Source organism: Cynocephalus volans, chromosome 4 (assembly GCF_027409185.1).
Source record: "Cynocephalus volans isolate mCynVol1 chromosome 4, mCynVol1.pri, whole genome shotgun sequence".
Classification (NCBI taxonomy): domain Eukaryota; kingdom Metazoa; phylum Chordata; class Mammalia; order Dermoptera; family Cynocephalidae; genus Cynocephalus; species Cynocephalus volans.
Window position 1 is genome coordinate 65,671,742 of NC_084463.1, and position 22,977 is coordinate 65,694,718.

General features: G+C 35.7%; 1 pseudogene; it reads left to right on the forward strand.

Moving 5' to 3' along the window:
• LOC134375172 (rho GTPase-activating protein 20-like) overlaps window positions 1-22,977 on the forward strand; it is a 101,484-nt pseudogene that overhangs the window by 61,887 nt on the left and 16,620 nt on the right.

Consider the following 22,977-nt stretch of genomic DNA (forward strand, 5'->3'; position numbering starts at 1 on the left):
CACTTGTTTCGGCCTGCTTTCATTCGACTGTTGTGGCAGTTGGTTACAATCAGGATTTTCATGGAAAATCCTTTATCACTTTTTTTTTCAGTATATAGAAAGTGTGTGCTTGAGAAAGGACTGATGTCCCCCATTTTGAAAGAGAAGACAGGAGGTGTGGTCAGGTTGGGTGTTCTGTTTTTATCACTAGTACCCTAGATAAGTCAAGGGTGCTGTGACACACTATGTCCTTTGCTCTCTGAAGTAGCTTTCATGGCAGTAGTCTCTTACAGGGAGCCCTGCTTCCAGAAAGAGTGATTTCCCCAATTACGAGTGCATCTATGGGAAGTATTCTTTATCCTTGGTCTTCAGTTAGGCACAACCTGTCAGTGAGTTCTAATATGGAAAGGAATTGCCACATTTTCAGTTTTGTCTGTTTGTTTTGTTGTTTGTTTACTAGCCAAAGAGCCGTATCTGCCGAAATTCATTTTTTTCATCTACCAGAAAGGCAAGCAGGAAAAAATACACTTCCTATAGCACTATTTTGAACATATGTGCCTAGTGTTAAGAAAAACCATTACCTTAAGAGACCAGGTAATTGGGAAGATAGATTCTTCACTACAAAAGACTTCATGAGAGATTTTCTTTAAATTGAATTGAATGGTTTTCAGACTTGGGAAAAAAAAAAAGAAAAAGAAAAAAGCAGAAGCCTTTTTTGAAGTTATATGTCAAGTTACAAAGCTCAGTATGTAGTATAACTATGCCACTCTGGTAGAAAACAGGCACCGGATTGGGCGTTCCAAGCCCTTTTTGTTGTGCTCTGAGACACGTTTGCATAATCTTTGGGATAGAAGGAGGACAATTTGAAATCAGTGCACTTAAAAAAAATTGTTTTAAATAAAATTCAATTAACTAACAACTTTTAAAGGCAATTTGTCATGTGAAGTAATTGACTTATTGGGAAGACATAATATAAGGGAACAACAATTGATGAATTATCAGTGGATTTCACTTTGCTTTATTTTTATATCATTTTTTCTTTTATATTATTTTTTTTCCTTTTATGCTACTTATTTGTACCATTTAAGCCCTTCTATCAGCAGCCCTGATCGCTTATTTATCTGATAATTATCATATATATAACCTATGTGCATAGCAAAAATATTTCCTTTTTGATAACACAACACTGTCGTATATTTACATAATATATTTTGGAATGCAGTGAGCTCTATAGATAGCTCAGAATCTTGTTAATCCCTTTTCTGTTTGTAGCATGCAAATTGTCTGTTTTTAAATAGCAATTCTCAATGTAGTTTAGCACGGAGCTATTACAGATACCCTATTGAATGGCAGAGTTGGTAATAGAGTAGAGCTTCCTAAACTTTTCAGTTTTTTCCTAGACTCATCAGTTTTAAATTCTCTGAAGATTTTAACAATAAGAATCTTAGTAGCCACAATGCCTAACACATAGAAAGTGCTCAATAAATAGCTGTGTTTTAAAATTCTAAGCTTTAAATGTCTTTCATAACCAGTTCTTATTCTGATTTTACCTAAACTGACTTTATACCATGGAAAGAAATAAAATCCTATATTGTGAAAACAGTACTAAGGAAGAGATATAAAGAGATTCAGCTCTCTCCCTTTTTTATTACCCATTGCGCAATGGAAATACAACTATGGAAATGAGGCAGAACACCAGCCTCACTGAATTTTTTTTTTATTGTACTCTGTATGAAATATATTTAGTCTTCTCCTTACTTGCTTAAGCTCTTATATTTTGTGAGCCACACATCTTTTATTTTGAGAGAAATAAATGTTTTATTAAAGGGCATAATATATAAGGAAATGAAAGTAAATTATAGTCAAAGGTTTATATTCTACTTAAGTCATGTGCTTTACTCTGTCCACACTTGAAATCGGGTTTGAAATTTTATTTATAACCACCTAAAGGAAATCAGGATTTGCCTTTGGATAATCATTTGGCAATTATTATTTGTTCACCTGTTTTAAAATTCTTTATTCATAGCTCTATTTCTTATTTCTTTTTTTTCTACAGTCTAAAACTATAACAGTAATGAATTCAGATACAGCGAATGAAGTTATCAACATGTCATTAACAATGCTAAGGATAACTGTAAGTTACTCTGCTAGATATTCTTAATTGAAAACAAACCTTGATACTTTACAGTCATGTAAATATTATTCCTTCCATCATAAGACAGCTGGTTATTAGATATACCAAAATCATATTTTATCCCCCAAAGCATAGAAAATAAGGACAGTAAATCTTTAATATTAGTTTAAAATATGGGTGCTATCTTCCACTCTTATTTTAAAACTTGTATGAACCAAAAAGCATAAGATTGGACTATAATTTTAGGGTGATGATGTGTATTTTTATTGTATATGCTATGTACATTTACAAAAAAAATTTTTTTTGGTGTAAGATTCTTAGTAATAAAGTTTCAACTCTTTCCCTCCTTTCTACTTGTCAATATTTGAGAGTTCTCCTCCCTACCTAATAATCCTATTATTATCTCAAGACACAGTTAGTCTTAGGATGATGAATTCTGAAGGATTTGCTCTGTAGTAGAATTTTTGCATAAAGAACACATGGCTAGAAGCCATTTTGCCTGGCTGTAGGTCCTGAGGATAAGATGCCTGGTACTTCTAATGAACTGGTAAATAAAAAGACAAGCTTTTAAATAGATCATGGATTTGAAGGGCTTTAGTGTATACTCCACACTTTTTCATTTTGCTTTTAGCTTCTGCTCCTGTTTTCTGAGACAGAGGTTACCTTTTGAAATTGTTTTAGAGGAAAATATTGAAATGTTTGAGAATGAGTTGGGGAAGAGAATTGGAAGGTTCTCCTCATTGCCTCCCTATCAATTATATAAACATCACATAGTGAGTACTTTTATTAAAGAGAGTGACTCTCAGAAGGGTGGAAACTAAGGAAAGCACTTGAACAACACTATTCCTTGTGTGAGATTCCCTATAAATTTTAAAACACACTATGATGTGACATGACACATGTTTAAGACATGCCATGTATTTCAATTTGCTAGTACATGGTGCTATAGTAAGCCCTTAAAGAGCTCAGGGTTTGCCCTGAGCTCTTTAAAAATTTGGGATTAAAAAATCTGACTTATTAAATTTAGTAATGTATTTTAAATGTAATTAAATTTATATGCAGTGAGTAAAGCAGACATCTTTGCATTGATTTCTAACCTGTGTGAATGTTTTGGAAGAAAGTGAATAGTTTTAGGGGTAGGAAGGGAGATTAATTAATGACAGGATTCATTTCCTTATCTGTATTTTTCTTTTAGATAAAGTGATCCAGCTCCTCAGATCCCAAAATAATTCTATTAATTTAATTAGGAATTGATTGAGGCTATTTGAGTACACCTGGTCTAAGAGATGATCACAGTGTTTTTAGACACTATATGAAAAGAAAGGATTTTTATTAGGTTGCTCGTTCCATTTGAAATATAATTTTTTGACTAGTGATGAAGTAACAAACTATGTATGTATGGTAGTGGGGGCAGTCTGTATGGTATTCTCCATAGCCAAGACCCTCCGTTATAAGGGCAGGACCATGATTGCTAATCAGAAGTTAAAGTCAAGAATATGAAATACTGCCAACAGACTTGACTATATCTGTACTAGCTTCTTTTAAAATATATTTACCTTATTCCTCCTAGAGGAATATAACCCTTCCTGGGTTATAATTCTACTAGTGAACAATTTTATTGTTTTATGTTTTCCATGACTGGGCCTATTCTCTAGATTGAATTCTCATTCTTTCTGTGCCCAGGACTGGACTTGCCCAAACTAAAACCAGTGTAGACTATGCCAATTGCCTATCTGTTCAAAGCCTCTTCTTCTCCTGCTCAGAAGCAGCTGAACTAAAATCAGCCTTTGATATTTTACTTCTTAATCATACATACAGAAGTGTTTGTGGCTTTCTGGATAGCAAGGTTGTCTTTGCCAGGGACATGTTGAAGGTTAAGTCGGATATTCTCTGAGAAGTCCAGAGACATAGCAGAAGTCAGGACTCTAAAGAAGAGATTAGCCTTTTAGAACCAGAAAGTTTGTTCTTCCTTTGTAGAAAGATTTAGTCAAGATTTCACAATCCGTGGGCTACCTTTATATTGAGGGCCTGATTCCATTGAAGTTTGTGGATCCCTAGCCATCACTGGGGATTGGGGGGAGAGAGATGGGGTTTTCTAAAAAAAATCATAATCACTCCCGTGTACCTATATAGCATTTACATTGTCCCCAGGTTTTTCCTTTGACGAAACATAAAAATGCCCCCCAAAAAAGTCCTCATCGAAGTACCAAATGTTGAAGATTTATTATGACTTTTAATTCTTTTATCTCCAAGGGCTCTGAGAGAGATTACCAGTTATGGGTCAATTCTGGCAAAGAAGCAGCACCATACCCACTCATTGGTAAGTTTCTGTGAAAATCTAAGAGAACTATAATTAAAATTCAGTGAATACTAAGTGTCTGAGAGAATTAGTCATATGGTCCTAAATTTAAATACTATGAAATGTTAAATCTCATATGAAGAATAAATATCTACTAAACATTTCTCTGTGTTAGAAAAAATCTCTTTGCTCGAGTAGCTAATTTTATAGTTGGGAAGAAAAATGTGAATTTTCTTCTGTTTTTCACTTTATAAACAGAGCTAGCTTGCCAAACCTTTACTTTTTTTCTGTAACACAGCAATATGTATTGGTATTTCCTTTTCTTCATACACTTCTTTTTATATTCAGTTCTTGGGATTTTCTGTTCCCTTTCCTATCTACTATTTTGCCTCTCTGGAAGACCAGTCTATAATCCAGTCATGCATCTTAAACCACCAGTGAGTATGAAATACCTGCCCTGTGCCAGGAACTTTTCTAGGCATCAAAGAAAATGGATTAATCCATTTGAACATATAAATCTTCACTGGCTAATCTACTGTCACTTCACTAACTTACTTTGCTATTTCTGTAGCTCAGTTACCCAGCATTTGATTTGAGGAGCATTGGTATATAGTTTACACCTCACCTTATTTAAATCATTTCGCTAAAAAATATTTTTTGATCAGTAATTTTATTCAGAGTCGTTAACAGAAACAGAGCAATAAAAATGAAGGACAATATCTGTAGCAGATTTTGAGATGATGAACAGAATGATGTTGATGACATTGATTTCTGTTAACAATTGAAAAATGCTTACTACCTGCTAGACATTGTGAAAAGCATTTCACATGCATCATCTCGTGCAGTACTTTCATTTATCTGTGAGGTCACTACTGTGTAATCAGTGTTTCCATTGATCTGAGTAATCTAAAACCAAACTTTTCTACAAAATCTGTATGCTTAGAATGTAGAAAGTGATCATGCATAAACTGAGGACAAAATTGACTTATTTCAGGGTTTCTTTTTCCCCCTCTATCTGAAAATTTTATTTTTATTGAAATAGTTGATTATACATATTTGTGGGGTACAGAGTGGACTATCAGTATTTGTGGACAATATATGGTGATCCAATCAGGATAATTAGTGTATTCATCATTTCAAAATGTAATAATTCTTAATGTCCATTAATCAATTTCTCCCTAATACCCCTACCCCTTCCCACCTCTTGTAATCACAGTTCTGTTTTCTACTTCTCAAAGTTCAATGTATTATTGTGATTGTAGTTTCTTTCTTTCTCTTTTTTAGCTCTCACTTAATGTTGCCATTTTTGTAAAGTCAATGGAGAACAATTAAAGTCGGCAAATCTTTAAAAAAATACTTAAAATATGCTTTAATAAAATACATTAATTTAAATAAAACTAGGTGAATGGTAACTTTCAAGCTTAAAACATCTCCAAGCTTCATTACCAGCTCTTACTTAAAAACCATGGAACATGACATGTGATTGTCCCACGATTGAATAACAGTTCTTATTTGTATATTTTGGGCTGGCTGGTTAGCTCAGTGGGTTAGAGTGCAGTGTTATAACACCAAGGTCAAGGGTTCCAATCCCTGTATTGGCGATATACCAAAAAATAAAAATAAAAATAATTGTATATTTTAATGTGCCTTGCAAACCTCACTTGTAGATGAGCTGCTGGCTATTTGGATAAATTGATTGTTTTATTGCTGTTATAGAAGGCTTCTTCTTCTTCTTTTTTTTTTTTGCTTAATTCCTAGAAGTTGCTGTATTGCTTGATATTAATCGAATATTGACATTATGTGCCTATGCCAGGTAGAAAGGAACAGTAAGCGTTTACTGAGTTACATTTAGTGATAAGTCAGCAATAGAAGGGAACTTACTCCTGTGCTTAAAAAATCTGCAAACCAGTAGTGTTTGAGCTTTACACTAACAGGATGCAATTACTTAGAATATTAAAGAGCAAAAATTATGTTGCGATGAGATGTGCAGGGTTTAGCTTTTCTAGTTTGTAAATCCTTTTTGCATCTCTTTCTGTGTTTCTAATCTCCTGCAGTCTTCCTTCTGATTATTGCCTATGAACACCAGCCTCAGAGTGCAGCAGTGGGAGGGAAGCATAAATCAAACCAGTCCCAATGCTCTTGAGAAGCTCTACTTATATAACTAATAAAAACTAATTAAATGTTTTTCAGTCAGACATCTTGTGTTAAATAATAGTAACAATAGCAATTCTTGACATACATAGTTCATTGTCCCTATTATTTAAATAATATTAAGCACCAGTGTTTACTTATTTGATCTTTACAATAGTTGTGCGATAGGAGTAGGGTATTTTAAATCATGCATTTGAGGCTGAGAGGACTGGGATTTGCTGAAGATGTATAGATCTAGTTAGTGTCAAAGGAGAAACTGGAATACCTCTAAATATTCTTATGTGCAAATAGGAGAAACCAACATTATGCAACTCACAAACTGACCTGTACATTCACTCCACACTAGATAATTTTAAAAGACTTTTTTTCTTCCTTCCTTTCTTCTCATCCTTAAAACTATTTTGGTAGGACCACCTACATTATGCAGTGGTCTCCAACTAAGAGGAACATGGTGATCATTCGGTCAACAAAAGGATTCTTTATACCAAAAGTACCAGGGGTAAATTGCAGTACATTCCAGTTTGTAGCACACATGCTCACAGTATCAGCCTGTCTGAAGTCTACATTTAGATTTTTCTCTGTGTAGGGCATGAATATCCTTATGGAATTAAAATGAGCCACCTTCGAGACACTGCACTCCTGACACAGGGATCAAAGGACTCCACCACACCTCTCAACTTCCAGGACCCCTTCCTTATGGAACAGCTGCCCCAAGAGATGCGGTGCCAGTTCATCCTGAAGCGCAGCCGTTTGGCTATGGCCCAGCAACGGAGTGGTGAGTCGCTTCTTGTCCTTCATTGAGCCTTCTTTCAGCAAAAGTTTTCATTTCTGGATACACATTTTGTACAAATGAAAATACCCAAACTTCCAGCCAGATGGAGTGATTTTTCTTTTGAATTACCTAGGAGTTTTGAAAGGAAAGATGGAGTTTTAGAAGAAGATCATTTTATAAATCAGAAATAGGCATGACGGATGTAACCAGCAACTAATAGCAATACAGCCTATCCCTTCTTTCTTCACCATTCTTTCCCTTTAATCTTATGGCCACTGCAGAGTCAAAGGCACTAGGCAATGCTGCAGGTGCTTCAATACCTTCTTTGTACTGTAATACACTCCACTGTGTGTTCCCCCTAAATGGTCACAGTATAAAAAGGAGGCTGTCAGTAATGGATGTCAGGGACTCTGATCCCCTGCCTGGATCCTGGGACTGATAACTATGTGAAGACTAGGATAATTTCTACAGAAGTCTCTCCTTAGCCTACCAATTGAGTATTAATTTCCTGTGAACATAGCTGTCTCTTACCTCCCCATTATAAAGACTCTAGAATGATAAAAATGGTGTCCAACATAATTTACCCTAAGCCAAGTTTGAGTTTTAAGCTCTCAGTCTGAAATTAAGAGTGTATGAGAAATAGAAAATGGATACCAGAAACTATGAGTGGGATAGTAGAAAATGGATGCTAAATTTCTACAGTTGCCCTTATCAATTTGAACCAACTAGGGGGTCCAGTGAACAGTGGAATTGCCTTTGCAAATGAACAAACTCGGGCCCAAGGAGTAATAAATTTAAAGGCATAGCATGGACCTTGAGAGATCACTGAAGCCACCTACCTGCCACATAACAGATTTTAGGCATCGTCTGAATGCCAAATGAAATTTCGAAGTACTTCCTCTGTGTGTGATCCAACTGATGTAGCATTAATGAAAAAGTAGCTCATACTGTTTTTAACCTCATTGTAGAATGACCCTTCTTTAAGAAAAATGTGTATGTAGCAATCTAAACTTAGAGAAAACAGACAAATCAGCACTCATTGTGAATTTTACACCCCAAGATCCCTTTTTAAACAAAACATCTTTCAATTCATTTAAAATTGTTTAATTTATAATTTTCACATTAAAACATGTATAGATTTTTTTTAATAATTGCAATACTAGCATAAAACTTATCTTCCTATTCACTCCATTGATTCCAAATTTTGACATCTTATTGGGCAAAAAGAGTTGTAACTGCCCTCTCTTCTTCTTCAGCCAGCCTTTGTTCATTTTTTCTTTTCTGCTTTCTTGCTATTGTTAAAGAGTTGAATAACTAGGACAGAAGCTGTGGCACACAAAAGCTACAATATTTACTATCTCGACCTTCCCAAATGATTTGTCAGTTCCTCATTTACAATAACACGTCTAGTCTTTGTGCATGGAAACATGGAAAAACAAAACAAAACAGTTTTTCCTCTCTGGAAACCCAGATTCCTCCTGTCTACTTATAACTTACAACACTGTATCACTTTCTCCATCTTTTAGTCAACTCCTATTTTTACTTCTTTCCTTATCCAACTTGAATTCCATGATTATCATGATTATCTCTCTTGCAGATAACCTCAGCTTCTTTGACCCTCTTTCCTACTTTCCTATGTACGTAGCAAAAGTCCTTCTTTAGATGAACTCTAAAGAAACACTGCTAGAGGAAATAATACAGCAGCAGGGCAGTTTTATATCACTAATGACCACCCTCAAATGGGCACTCTATACTGGCTAGAGAGTCTTAACTTTATCACTAAGGCATTTTCCAACTCCTTGAGTCAACTGTTCTGTCTGAATCCCCTCCACACACATATACACACCCAATCCCATCACTTTCTGTTGATGGTGACCTGGCCTCCAACTCTATACTTTACTGAAGTCAACAGTAAATTAATAGATCGGTCATCAGGGACTCCCTCATCTTGCCAACACCGGTGTACAAACTTAACCGTGAATTCATACCAGTCATCTTCTCCTGTCCTGTAACAGTAAGTTGAACTTTTGGACTATAAAACTGTTTGCTCACTTACTTGGGCTGTTCTGAGGGGGTGCTATAGAGAGACGTATCATGGTTTTCCATCCAATAAAATGTGAGCTTCATGAAAGCAGGGATTTTGGTCTGTTTTGTTCACTTCTGTATTGCCAGAACCTGCAACAGTGCCTGGCATATGTAAATGAATATTTACTCAATGAATATTTGTTTAATGGATAATCAAATTAATTTTTAGATTTGTTATCTCATTAAAGATACAAAGAGAATCTTTATAACTATGCTATGGAGAATAATATTCTCCCACTCTACCTTTTTTACCCATGTTTTCAGAACTATTTCTCTGGGTCTGTTGTCAATTTTAATTAATTTGACTGATAATCAGAGAGTAGGAATCCTAAGGGTTTTACTCAGTTTTGCCAGTGACTTGCTTTCTAAGTTAAATTGTAGGCATCCTCTGCTCAGTTTCTTTCTATTGGAAGTTAGGATAATGGTAGTTCCAGAGGTAGATGATTTGTGGCAAATGGGATCAGGGATGGAGTAACTATAGCCTAATGGTGCCAAAGCCAAGCTGGATATCAGAATCACCTGTGCAACTAAAAATTGCAGGTGAACCTCTTATGTGGGTTTTTTTTTTTTTTAATACAGAAGATATTGATGAATAACTGTTTCAGAAACCACTGATTTAGATCAGGGGTCAGCAAAGTTTTTCTGTAAGGGGCTCGATAGTGAAATTTGCAGGTAGGTGCTTATGTAACAAAAGAAAGAAAATTTCCGTGTGTTTTTTACTGATGAAATTCAAAATATAATAATTGAGTATAATTATACATAATACATGTCTACTAAAAAGAGTTGAATTATCTTGAGGGGGATAAAATTTGACTTAATTGGGTTTTAAAGTTCGTGACTTAATCGTCAAAATCGATTGCAAATGTTCTGATCTGTAATGAGATTTTTATATTTCATCTTGGAAAACGTTTTCACACAGAGAGGTACTGCCAAATATCGATATCATTCTATGAGCGTATAATCCTAATTGAGCACATTTCTCTCTTAGATGGCATTTGTAGACTTGTGTTAGATTCTTCTTCATTTCATGGAAGATAATCACTTCCAATTGCAGGTTAAGTGGAAGCTCCTCAATTTAATAAATAGATTTTGAGTTATGATATTTTCCTCTTGCGTGGAGATTGGTAAAACACTACTAGAGTTATCGTTTGAACTCGGAAAATATATGTGCTGCAGACTTGTGTGGGACTAGAGATCTTCTTGTTTTGACAGCACCAGAAGTGTATAAAGCAGCTTGACATTACTTGTGATTAAATATCGTTGAATGACTTTACTGCATTAAAAGTTTTATGTATAAGCATTGTTTTGCCTTGTAATTTTAGGTGGGATTCATTAAGAAACATCAAATCTACAGGAAAAGTTAACTTATAAAGCCATTCAATGTCCAGTAATAGTGATTGAAAGCAGTTCTTCTCATTCATAAAAAGTTTAATCTCAGCCCAGAATTCAAAACATCATTATAAAACTTTACCACTGCTGAGCCATTGAACTGCTCTGTGATAGTACAAGAAAGGCTAATATTTGGCTTCTATTTCTGACGATTCACAAAACTGACAATGGTTAAGTCCATGAGAGTAAATGAAGTTCACTGCTGACACTACTAATCCAGTAACACTTTATAGATTGAAATATATTCCCTGCAGTACCACTGATCAATACACTGAATAAACCATATGTATTAAACATTTTAAAATTTTACAACCTTTGTAAATTTGTCGAATCACACCGTTTTTTCACTCCACACATTTGCTACATCATCAGACATAACACATTTTAGCAGATTCCACTTCAGGTGGTGCTGAATTATTTTCTCAAATTCTTTCAAAATATTCTCACCCATAGTTGTTCTATGCAGTCTGTTTAAGGCTAATTCTTCAGTCACTTCAAACGCGGCATCAACTTCTTGAATAAGCAACTGAGCAGTATTGGTAACATCTGTCAACTCATTAAGAACCAAAGTGAGTCACCTGCCTTGTTTTAGTTAACTATTGATATTATTCCTGATGTCCTCAACTATTTGATCAGCTATTCTGACTAAAAGGCTAATAATCTTAAATCTAGTTTCTCTGGGCTCATTTCTTCATCTACTACAAGCACACAGGATTTCATCAATTCACCATTAGTAAATGGCTATCCTTTCTTGGCTAACAAATGAGCCACTCAAATTTACTTTTTTTTTTTTTTTTTTTTTTTTTGTCGTTTTTTCGTGACCGGCACTCAGCCAGTGAGTGCACTGGTCATTCTTATATACGATCCGAACCCGCGGTGGGAGCGTCGCCGCGCTCCCAGCGCAGCACTCTACTGAGTGCGCCACAGGCTCGGCCCTCAAATTTACTTTTGTTGCAGTCTGTTTTCATTTTTTGTCTTTGTGAAGAAATTCTGTGGTGATGAGATATTTTATTTTAAATATTCTAATTTTTCTGATCGTTGCTTTCTTTTAAGTTGGGGATACTGTGATAGTGTTTAGTCTGGTAATGTCAACATCTATTGACAAGTGCTTAGTCAGGTAAAGTTGACATATATTTTTTCACCATGGCTGTTATGTCGTTGCACAGTAACCACAATACTTTGCCCATTGATTCAATAACAATGTCATACACACTTCATGGTGCCCTAAAAACTCAGCACTGGAAGACTACTTTTCTTATTTTGACATGATGGATAATAAAAAAAATAGATTTGCAGTATCATGACACACGTGGCACTTGAAACATTGTCAAAATATAATGGAGTCACTGAAATTTGTAGTGCCCTGAGCAACAGTGCAAAGCAATGAGAGCACAACATATTGTCTTGGTCACAGCTACTCAACTCTGCCATAGAGTGTGAAGTGAAAACACTCATAGACAATACATAAATGAATGAGTGTGGTAGTGTCCCAGCAAAACTGTTACAGACAGTAAAATTTGAATTTCTTAAAATTTTTTATGTATCACCAAATATTCTTCTTCTGAATTTTTCAACCTTTTAAAAATGTAAAAACTATTCTTAGCTCACAGGCTATCCAAAGAGAGGTGGCAGGCCAGATTTGGCCCAGGGATTGTAGTTTGCTGCCCTCTAATTTAGATTATTAGAATGCACATTTAATCAAAAACATTTCAGGTAAAGTCTCAGTATTCTACTAGACTTTATAACAGAGCTTTCCCTAAGTAACAGAACCATCTCTTTTGACTGGTCTCCGTTTCTTTGCCTGTTACATCTTTGCAGTGTTTTAATGAGAAGTAAAAAAGCCAAAGGCATCTAGAAAGACTAAAGAACTGTAGAGAGCCTACAAATTCTACAAATGGAACTTTTGGTCCCTGGATGATAACAGTCTTCATAATGTTAACAAGTAATTTCTACATAAAACATAACAGTTTATAGAATACTTTCTTTTAAGCCTCAAAACAACCATGTAAGTTTCCATTATTACCCATTTTACAAATGAGCAGACTCAGACTGTGTCCAGCATCACAAAGCATATAGCAGTAGAACTGAAAACTCAACATAGATCTTCTGTCCTTAGATCTCGACTCATCATTAGACCCAACTGCCATATTATGTGGACATGTTAGTACTAACTCACTTCATGAAATGGAGACAATTTTACATAGTTATTGTTTGTCTTACTGTTAACATCCTCACAGTTTTTATTAATACTCTTGTTTTTTTTTATTTGAAGGCAACATTCCACTCTGGAAATTGTTTTCAGTACTTCCATAGCCTCATTGTGATGTACAATATATGACCCTATGATTATCAAAATTTAATGTATTTTAAAGTCCATATTTCTGTTTCCTTCTTTCCCACCTTCTTTGCCCCCAACTCATCCCTAACATAAATCAGAATTAAAAAGGAGACCTCGTAGGAGGAAATGAGTTTAAGAAGAAGACTCTCTTCACTCTCTTTCCCTGCCTTTCTTCACATACATACCAACAATTAACCTGACTTCTAATAGGGAAAAATGAGCTAATACTTTTTTTCCAGCACATATTATATATATGGAATTTGGCTTTATTTACCAAGTGCCACTTGTTATACTCAGAGTTCATCATACTCTGTTTGGCCTGTATATTTATTTATTTATTTTGTCTTTTTCGTGACCGGCACTCAGCCAGTGAGTGCACCGGCCATTCCCATATAGGATCCGAACCCGCGGTGGGAGAGTCGCTTCGCTCCCAGCGCCGCACTCTCCCGAGTGCGCCACGGGCTCGGCCCTGGCCTGTATATTTAAAATCCACAGAACTCTTAAATTCTTAAATTGCTTAGCCCCAGGAAGTAGATATTTTGCGTGATCTTATGTGGAAATTTATATGTTGTTTCTAAGATTAGCAAGGAGATAAAAGAGGAAGATAATTTCTATTAAAATATTGGCTGGGAACAATTAATATTATGTTTTTAAACCACCTGAATAAAATAAGCCACAATTAGACAAAGCTTCATACATCCATTTCTGAGAGACGTTTTCTCTAGTTAGCTCAAAGAAAATATCCCTGTTAACCAGCATCGCTTTAGGTGAGCACAGTCATCTTCCATCTGTTTTTCAAATTTCTGCTTCATTGTCGAGAAGACCTCCCACTAAATAGTCTTACACTGGAAACAGAATAGCAATAGATCTCTCAGAACTCCACCTCTGAGACTTGAGTCACTACAAGTCATCCTTGGGGTGGTTGGTCCACAGTGAGATAGCTCTAGTGTTAATTGGGGGTGCTGAATATAGACATTCAAAGATCTGACCTCAAGACCCAACTCAAATATCACTTCTAGGAAATCTTTGTTTCTTTGAATCTTTAGCTACCCCTTTCTCTGTGTCTCCAGAGCACTGTATACATATCTCTAGTGTAACTTAAAAATTTACGTTGTGATTATTTGTTTACATATCTACATGTCTCTTTAGACTGTGAGCTTCTCTAAGGCCTGAGAACTCATCCCAGGACTTAGTCCAGTGTATAGAACAGAGCAGAAGTTAAATGAAAGATTGAATGGCTTAGTCACACCTACTGGAAAAACTTGAATGAAGTGGAAGAGTTAATTAAGCGGGATCTTTCTGAGTGTGGTCTGAAGCAACTCTTGGGGTTCTATTGTGAGTGGAACTCCCATTTCTGTGAGCCCACAGCAGGCTTATTACCTTCCATATCTGCTTCAGACCCAGGACTACACTGGAATTAATGTGAACTTTTATAGTGGATGGTAAAATATGGGACATGTTTCTTCTTTTACCTGTTTGCCCTGTCATTCCAATGTTCTCTCATATGTATTTCCCACTCTGGAAAAAAACAAAAATAAAGGTCTTCTTAATTTCTGTAGCTATGTGGCCAGAATAGAATTTCTAATGAAAGCTTTTACTGTTGTGGTTATTGTTCTATACGCACAAAGTTTTAAGGATTGTTATTTTTAATATTCAGTTTTCTAATTTAAGCATGCAAAAACACTAGCCTGAATCTTGCCAGGGTTATTTAGGAAAGCTAGATTTACATGAAATTAGTTTCCTTTACATTTACATAATCTTTTTTTTTTTTTTTTTGCAGTAACATGTTTTTTCATCAGCTTTTGACATTTAGAAAATAAGGGCTATACATTAAAGGCTCTGCACCAAAGTAAATTTTAATGAAAATTCTTTTTCTCTCAGTCTCAGAGGGAACCTGGACTCTCAGGTTGAATGCCGAACATAAAAAGCATGGCTACAGCTGAAATTTTTTATGATAAAGTAAAGAACTCAATTTCCACTTAAACCTCTGTCTACATTCATAGAATAACTGAGTTTATAACTTGTGATAGAGCATTCTTCTTAAGAAATGTGAAAGCTAAAAAATCAAGTAAATCTCATAGTGATAGAAATAATAAAACCAGGTTAAATGTGAGCAAACCAGACTGAGTACAGCTACTCAGCATATATATTATGGTACATACTAAACAAACATTTGCCCAGATTGACATTGCTAGACATACAGGAACCCCTTTCTGGATTTCAGAAAGGGTTTCATTTCTTTTTCTGTTTTCTAAAATGGTGTAGGTTGGGAATGTCAAAGCAGGAAGAAAATTCTTAATAGAGTAGTGGTATTCTTTCATGTCTACATACCTCCAGAAGGCTGTTAAACCAAATGGAGAGTAAGTACAGCGAGGAGGTCTTGTTTTTGAGGAGTAGATTGGTCTCTTGGCAGCTTTAATCAAGATTCCTTTGACCCATGCCCTGGGCAAAGTAATACTTTCCGTACATTATCTTGCATGATCCTTTCAGTAAGCCTTTGAGGGATAGGTTATCCTTTGCATTTTAAAGTTAAGGAAAGAAGTTAAGTAACCTGCCTAAATAAGTGTCTGAACCAAGAGTCTTAACTAGGCTCCTGAGTTCAAAGCCAAAGAGCTTTTGCCCACCTGACTGTGTGTACATTGACGACGTACTTACTGTATCCTAAGGGAGTGAAGTGTGGATGATGGTCGTAAGGCCATCTGATAAAATGTTGCTTATTTGCTTTCCTCTCACAACTTGGCTTTTTAAATATTTGGTTTAAGTAGGTTATTCTGAGAAAATAAAATGCTAAGGTACATTATATCCAAACGAGATAAAAGACTTCTTTAAAGTTAGTATTTGACGATGCTTAGAGAGAATTGAGTCAAACCGTGAGTGAGTGCTATCTGGGTATTGTGGCCTCTCATATCTTGGTTCTGTTAGCCTTAATTGCAAGATGTTTTGAATCTGCCCCAGGAATGCATGCTTTAGGGGTTAGCCAGCAATTTGGGCAGAACTGAATGTACAATATTTGGGGCTTCCACTGTCAGGTTTTGTCCTTTCTGTGATTCCCTCTCACGTTCCAGCTGCTGTGGGTACCTTTATCTTTGTTCTCTATTTCTCCAAGCCAGTAAGAGTTCCGGTTTCTCTCCAAATTTTAGTTGCCCCGCCACCCTGGGGCCTGTCTTCATAATAAAAGCTATAAGAATAGGAAACATTCAGTGCCATGCCATTCCCTTCTTCGAAGGGTCAAACTTTTACTTTCAGTATCTACCTTCTTTTGATCACTCTTTAGTGACTACAGGTAGGTTTATTTTCATTCACTTGTGTAGAGGTTATAGTTGTTGTTGTGTGTGTGTGTGTGTGTGTGTGTGTGTGTGTGTGTGTGTGTGTGTGTGTGTGTGTGTGTGTGTGTGTGTGTGTGTGTGTGTGTGTGTGTGTGTGTTGGGGGAAGGGAGAGGGAGAGAAGGAGCCAGCCACTTTTAGAAGTGGAACTTTTAAAAATGGAACCTTTTTATGTATCAGATCATTTGCAAACTAACTTTCATGTTAAAATTAGACACAGATGACAAAAATTTCAGCACTGTGGTATCAAAATCATAACTCACTATTGACCCTTTTTACTTCTGCCTACTTTGTATATGTTGTTTTTTTCCACTTAAATTTCTCCTCAGTTTCAATCATTGTTCAATAACAATTGAGTACTTACTAGGTACAAGGCATTATGCTGGATGCTGTCTGTTGAGGTCTTATTCATTCAAAATCCAAATCAGGTTGGCCAGTTGGCTCAGTTCATTAGAACATGGTGTTATAAACACTAAGGTCAAGGGTTCGGATCCCCATACCTGCCAACTGCCTAAAAAACATCCAAATCAAATGCAAACGCCTCCAGGATCACTCCTCTCCCTCGTACTGGATCAATGTGCTTTACTTTCTTCTGAATACCTTTGGTCCGTTGTTCCTCCCTTATGATGTTTTATTTATTAATATACTTGTTTTTCCCCTCTCTCACCCCACCACCAGTCTTGTTCCCTATTAGATTATAAATGTCGCCATGGCAAGGGCAAGTCTCAGTCATGTTTGCACCCATCCATCCTGCCTTAAGCATACGTCTTAAAGTCAGGAACTGAAAAGATACAGGAAAGTCTTTGCAGTTGCAAAGAAAGGGAAAAAATGAAGGACATTGCCTTCCTGTATCTGTTGTCAGTAGTAGAGTTGGACATCAGGCAATAAAGCATTCTTTGTTTCCATAGAACATCTTAATAGAGACAACAACTCTTCTCCTCTTTCTCCTCTTCTTCCTATTTCTCCTCCATCTTCCCCTTTCCCTCCTCCTTGCTTGCTTTTTCTCATGATTTAATTGTAGTATAATTCAGTCTTCAAATTTCTGGATGCCCAGTCTCATCTTTAAAATGGGAAAATGTATATGTTAGTATGAAAAACACTTTTTGCTTTAAGTTGTAATATTTCAATAGGAAGCCATTCTTTCACCTTTGAAATTTAGTGCCAAAACTCGAGTAAACATACCAGTGGTGTCTCAGAAATAGATAGAAGAAGAACCAAACATTTGATTCTTCCATAGTTGATTTTTCCTTAATTTACAGAATATTATAGAGAAATTTCATGGGTTGAATTGTCAATAACAAAGGACATCTATAAGCATTTCTTTTCTGAGCCATAGTAACGAACATATAGTGAAATGGAAATTATAGAAATAAAGTTAAGTAAACTAAACTAGTTTTTCTAATACTTTCAATTCTGCCTTAGATTCAAATCAGAAGACATTTAAAAGGAGAAGATCTATCTTAAACTGGGCCTTTTGGCGAGGCTCTAGCACTCACCAGCACAACTTGCCCATATCTCCAACATCTCCTGTGCCAGGACAGCTGTTTGGAGTTTCTCTGCCAAATATTTGTGAGAATGATAATCTGCCCAAACCTGTCTTAGTAAGTCTCATTTTGGCCTGTAAAGTAATGGGAAAGGAATTTTAGGAATGGGGAACTCTGGAAAGTAAACCTGTCCCCAGATGGAGAGATTATAGACATCCCTGGCTTTAGCTAATAATCTCTATTATCATTATTTAAAAGAATTAAAATCTGACTTAGCTATTGCAGAATCATAAGGAAGACATAAGAGATAATCTAGACTACTGGTTTCAAGAAAGAGCCATATAAGCCTGCTCAGGTAAATTGGAATTTGCTCTGTAGATAGACAATCCATATTCTATCTCTCACAAATCCTTCTTCAATTCAACTCCATATTGTTCTGAAAGTCTGGTTTTTTTTTTTAACCACTTCACCAACAGAGACTACTTAATCATATTTTTTAAAGTTTTTAAAACTGCTTTATTTGTATTTCAAGTATTTAAGAATAAAGATACATTCTCTGGCATTTAGTTATCTTTTGTGTATAGAATGGGTCAGTTGAAAGCCACTGAGTTTGTGTTGATATATTAAATAATCACTGTTAACCAACATTTTTATTGAGTATCCAGTATCCTGCAAGCACTATACTAGATGTGTGGCATTTTATGCTGTATTATGCATCTATAAATGCCAGACACTAGTCTAGCCCCTTCACAGCTTATCTGTCACAGCAAATACAGAGGGTAGTTATTATTGTCATCATTCCTTTGTTTACTAATTTAAAAAAAAAAGCCTCCGAACTTTACCAAGGGTTACACAGTAAATAAGTGGCATAACTAGATTTTAAATGCCATGGATTGCTTGTCTCTAAAACCCATTCTCTTCCTACACTGCAAGCAGAGGACATACAAATAGAAAGAAAGCAAAGTGAGTAAACACTTAAAATTTACTCTCCTAGCAATTTTCAAGAATTTAGTACATTGTTATTAACTGTCATCACCATGTTATACAATAGGTCACCTAAATTTATTTCTCTTATCTAACTGAAATTTTGTTTCCTTTGACCAACATCTCCCTAACTCCCCTGCCATCATCCCCAGCCCCTGGTAACCACCATTCTACTCTCTAAAAGATTGACTTTAATCCTTCTAGCTGTCCATCCAGCTCCAATCCTTCAGTGCTTTTAATCTGTCCTCTAGTAGCTGCAGTACATGTTCCCTTGCATGTATGTGTGAAGTGCTTTTTTGTTTTGTTTCCTTTGCTTCCCCATAGGATATGCTTTACTTTCTTAATCAAAAAGGACCCCTAACAAAAGGAATCTTCAGGCTATCAGCCAGTCTGAAATCCTGCAGAGAGCTAAAAGAGAAACTGAATTCTGGAGTCGAAGTACACCTAGACTGTGAATGTATTTTTGTGATAGCATCTGTTTTAAAGGTAGGAAAAGTTCTCCCTTTATCCATCCCGTGGTGTAGCTCTGGAGCAAGTTAAACATTTTATGTTTTGTTTTGTTTCATTATGAACATTATTTCTATCAGGAAAGAACCAAAGTAGACTTAGAATCTAAAAAAGGTTAAAAACATTTCAAAAAGTCAATATTGGACTTTAAAAGCCACTGCCGATGATATGACATGTCAGATATACTTTAAAAAAACTTTTTTACCTCACACCAATCTCTTCTTCAGTTCTGCCACCCCATGCAAAAAGAAAAATTGTAATTAAAAATTAAAATAATCAAAACATACACAGCATGTTTACAAAAATAAGCATCCTGCTTATGATGATTTTCTCACTATCTCACTACCTTCCTAATGAAGGCAAAGTTTTCGAAGATAGTTACAGCTTACCTTGCAATAAACAAGCATTTGCCTTGGAACTGAAACAAAAAACTATTGAAATGACTGAAAATTGCATTCATTTACATAACCATCATGCCCACAAATATTCCTTCCTTTGTCCCCTAATGCCTTTTACTTTGGAAGTGGAGTAAGAACGGCTACAACATCTGGGCCTTCTTTCACTTTTACTACATTTGACATTCTCTATTGTTCTTACCCTTTACCCATGGTTACTATGTCACATCTACCCATGGCTGACAGAGTTCTAAAATGTTTTCTTCCCTCACATTCTTGGAATTGTCATACATTTTTGGAAAACCTAGAGTCAAAACTAGCTTTAAGCAGAACTTTTGACCCCAGTAGTAGCTTCTGCAGACCTGCAGAAGGGGGCCCCATCTCCCAAAGGGTTGGGGTATACTGGAGCCACAGGTAGAGACAAGGCCCACAGCCTGCATGCCAAGGCCTGAAACATAAAAACCAAATGATGGAAAATATGGCAAAGAAGACTTTTGCATACCCCTACTCCAGCTGAGTGGCCAGCTGCTTTCAGAATTTTACTGCATATCTTCATGAACACTAGGTGTTTTGGGGTAAATGGGCCATGTCTGCTCTTAAACAAACCCTGCTGTGGACTTTTGCAATAAATTATCACTCAAGAGAACTGGAGAGTTTTAACTAGGTTCAACTAATCTGTTTTGTACAGGGTTTGTGATGACTCTTCAGTCCTGAAATACAATAAGGATATCTGTGGTATGCTTAGCTAGATATATATGCCAAGGATATACGAGTATATGCATATGAGTTTTTCTTTTTCATATAATTAGGTTCTCTGCCAGCTCTCAATTTAGGAAGGTAAAACCAATGTTTTAGAAGAATTTCCTTAATGTGCTGTTCTTCACAACACCATACTTCTTAAAATTTTGTGCTAAATTCTTGAGGCTATTACAAAGAAGCATGGTTCTAGAAGAGTTCATTTGTGTTTTAGATTGCAGAAATATTATTTTTCCAAAAATAAGCAAAAGACAAAAAATTATCCAAATGATTGAAGAGTCTGGTTAAATAGGTTCCAAATAATTGAAGGTTTATCATTATGTAACTGTGTTTTAGTCACATTTCTTCCAAGTGCTTTCATGAAAGGAGATCAATTTTGGCAAAAGTTTTTGAACTTTTGTTTCTCATTTTTAAGACTGTTTTAAAGTAGTGTAGTATAAATTTAACTTCTCAAACTATAATTGGACAAAAATTGCTTGAGACACTATAGCTTTGATCTATCAGACTTTTAAGGAAAATTTCATATTTAATCTGGCAGAATTTCATCTCAAATGAATTGGAGAGTTCTGCTGATGGTCTGGGCTGTGGTTTCTGTGAGTTGGTGATTGTAATTCAGAACCGGCTCGCACATCCTTCTCAGCTGTGATGATGGCTCTATTTCGTAACTTGTTATTCCAGCTGTGGGAGAGTTCATTGAGATATTATGAGTTATTATCTTTTAAGTGTAAGTTTAAGATTTAATGATGTTTTTCTTGAAGGCAGATCATAAGTATGTTTTCCAATGAGATTTAAAAAGAGAGCTATTGTCAGCACCCCATTTTAAAATAACAAATTTTGCCTCTTCTAACTGACTTTTAAAGTGAGTGCAGCAGCTAAAATTAGTTTGGAATTATGAAAATTCCATAGCTTTACCCAAAAAGGTAAGTTTTGTGATAATATATCTGAACCACAAGTATCCAGGTATATTTCTACTGCAAGATACAATAGAACAGTGGAAAACTTTGAATTAATTCATCCTTCTTCTTGTTAACCACTCTAAAAAAAATATGTTAACAGAGTGACTAGAAGGATGTTCTTCAAATTATCTTAGAATCTCAGTTACAGTTGATTAGCCTTCTCTTGCCCCCCATTAATATTTTCCCATGTGACACATAGCAGCAGTTCAGTCATGACTTCCACTGTGGCTGGGGCTGTGCTTGGCATTGACAAAGAATTGAGTTTTCTCTGACTAAAGTTTACTGATGGGAGATGAGACTGCAAGCTTGGCCTTCTTGTTGCCATACCGAAAGCAACAGAGAAAATTGGCCTAGAATGAACTCTTGGACCAAGACCAAATGTGTTTTATTTTTAAGCTTTTGATAAACAAAAATCCAAACAGCAAATGCCCTTGGTCATATCCTGTTTGTGTCATCATCTAGTTTCACCACACTTAGCCCTGCCAGTGGTCTCCACAGAATGGGATCTCTAAGAAAGGATATTGTACCATGGACATACTATTTAGCATGGACTTGTTTTATTCACTCCTCTATCCCTAGCACCTCAAACAGTGCCTGACATATATGTATAAATACATATAGAGTGTTGAATAAATATATATAGAATGAGCAAATGAATGATTACCAGATTATGAATCTCACAGATATCTTGGTGCATTTCCTTGGACTAGATATTTAAGGGAAAGGAGGGAAAAAAGGATTTAAGATTGTTTACTGCCAGACCCTATAAAGTACCAATTTGCTTAAAATACATAAAACAGGAGGTTTTGGCCCAAATAGGTTGTCCTTTATCTTTCTCACCATCATCCAAACTTTGGTTGTCCAAATGGTTTTCGTTAGAAAAAAATAAAAGCACGTGTTTCCATGTGCAGAAGTCAGTGGAGAGCAGGCACAGAGCTCTGTGTAGTACGAAGAAGGGAGGACTTCACAGAACTTTCAACAAGACGTTTTCTTTCTTATTTCTCCAATACATATTTGGCATGAGAATAATGATTTTAAATGCTTGTTTTTCCATCGATGTAAGGAATTTCTGCGAAATATTCCTGGAAGCATTTTTTCATCAAATCTCTACGATCACTGGGTCTGTGTAATGGATCAAGGAAACAATGAAGAGAAAATAAATACAATTCAAAGGTAATTATTCTAATTTGGTCATGTCTCACAAATACTTCTACAAAGCTTTTATAAGCTTGTCTATTAAAATAAGGACAATTATCAAAGTCATGGTCCCAGGGACCAGTTTGAAAATAGATTTATGCTGGCTTCTGTCATTGTTATTGTTTCTTTCCCTCATCTTATTAACATGGAATACTTGAACATTGTATACCTTCTGTATATCTGAATCTGGTAGGAAATGAAACGCATTCGTTTACTACCTAATATGT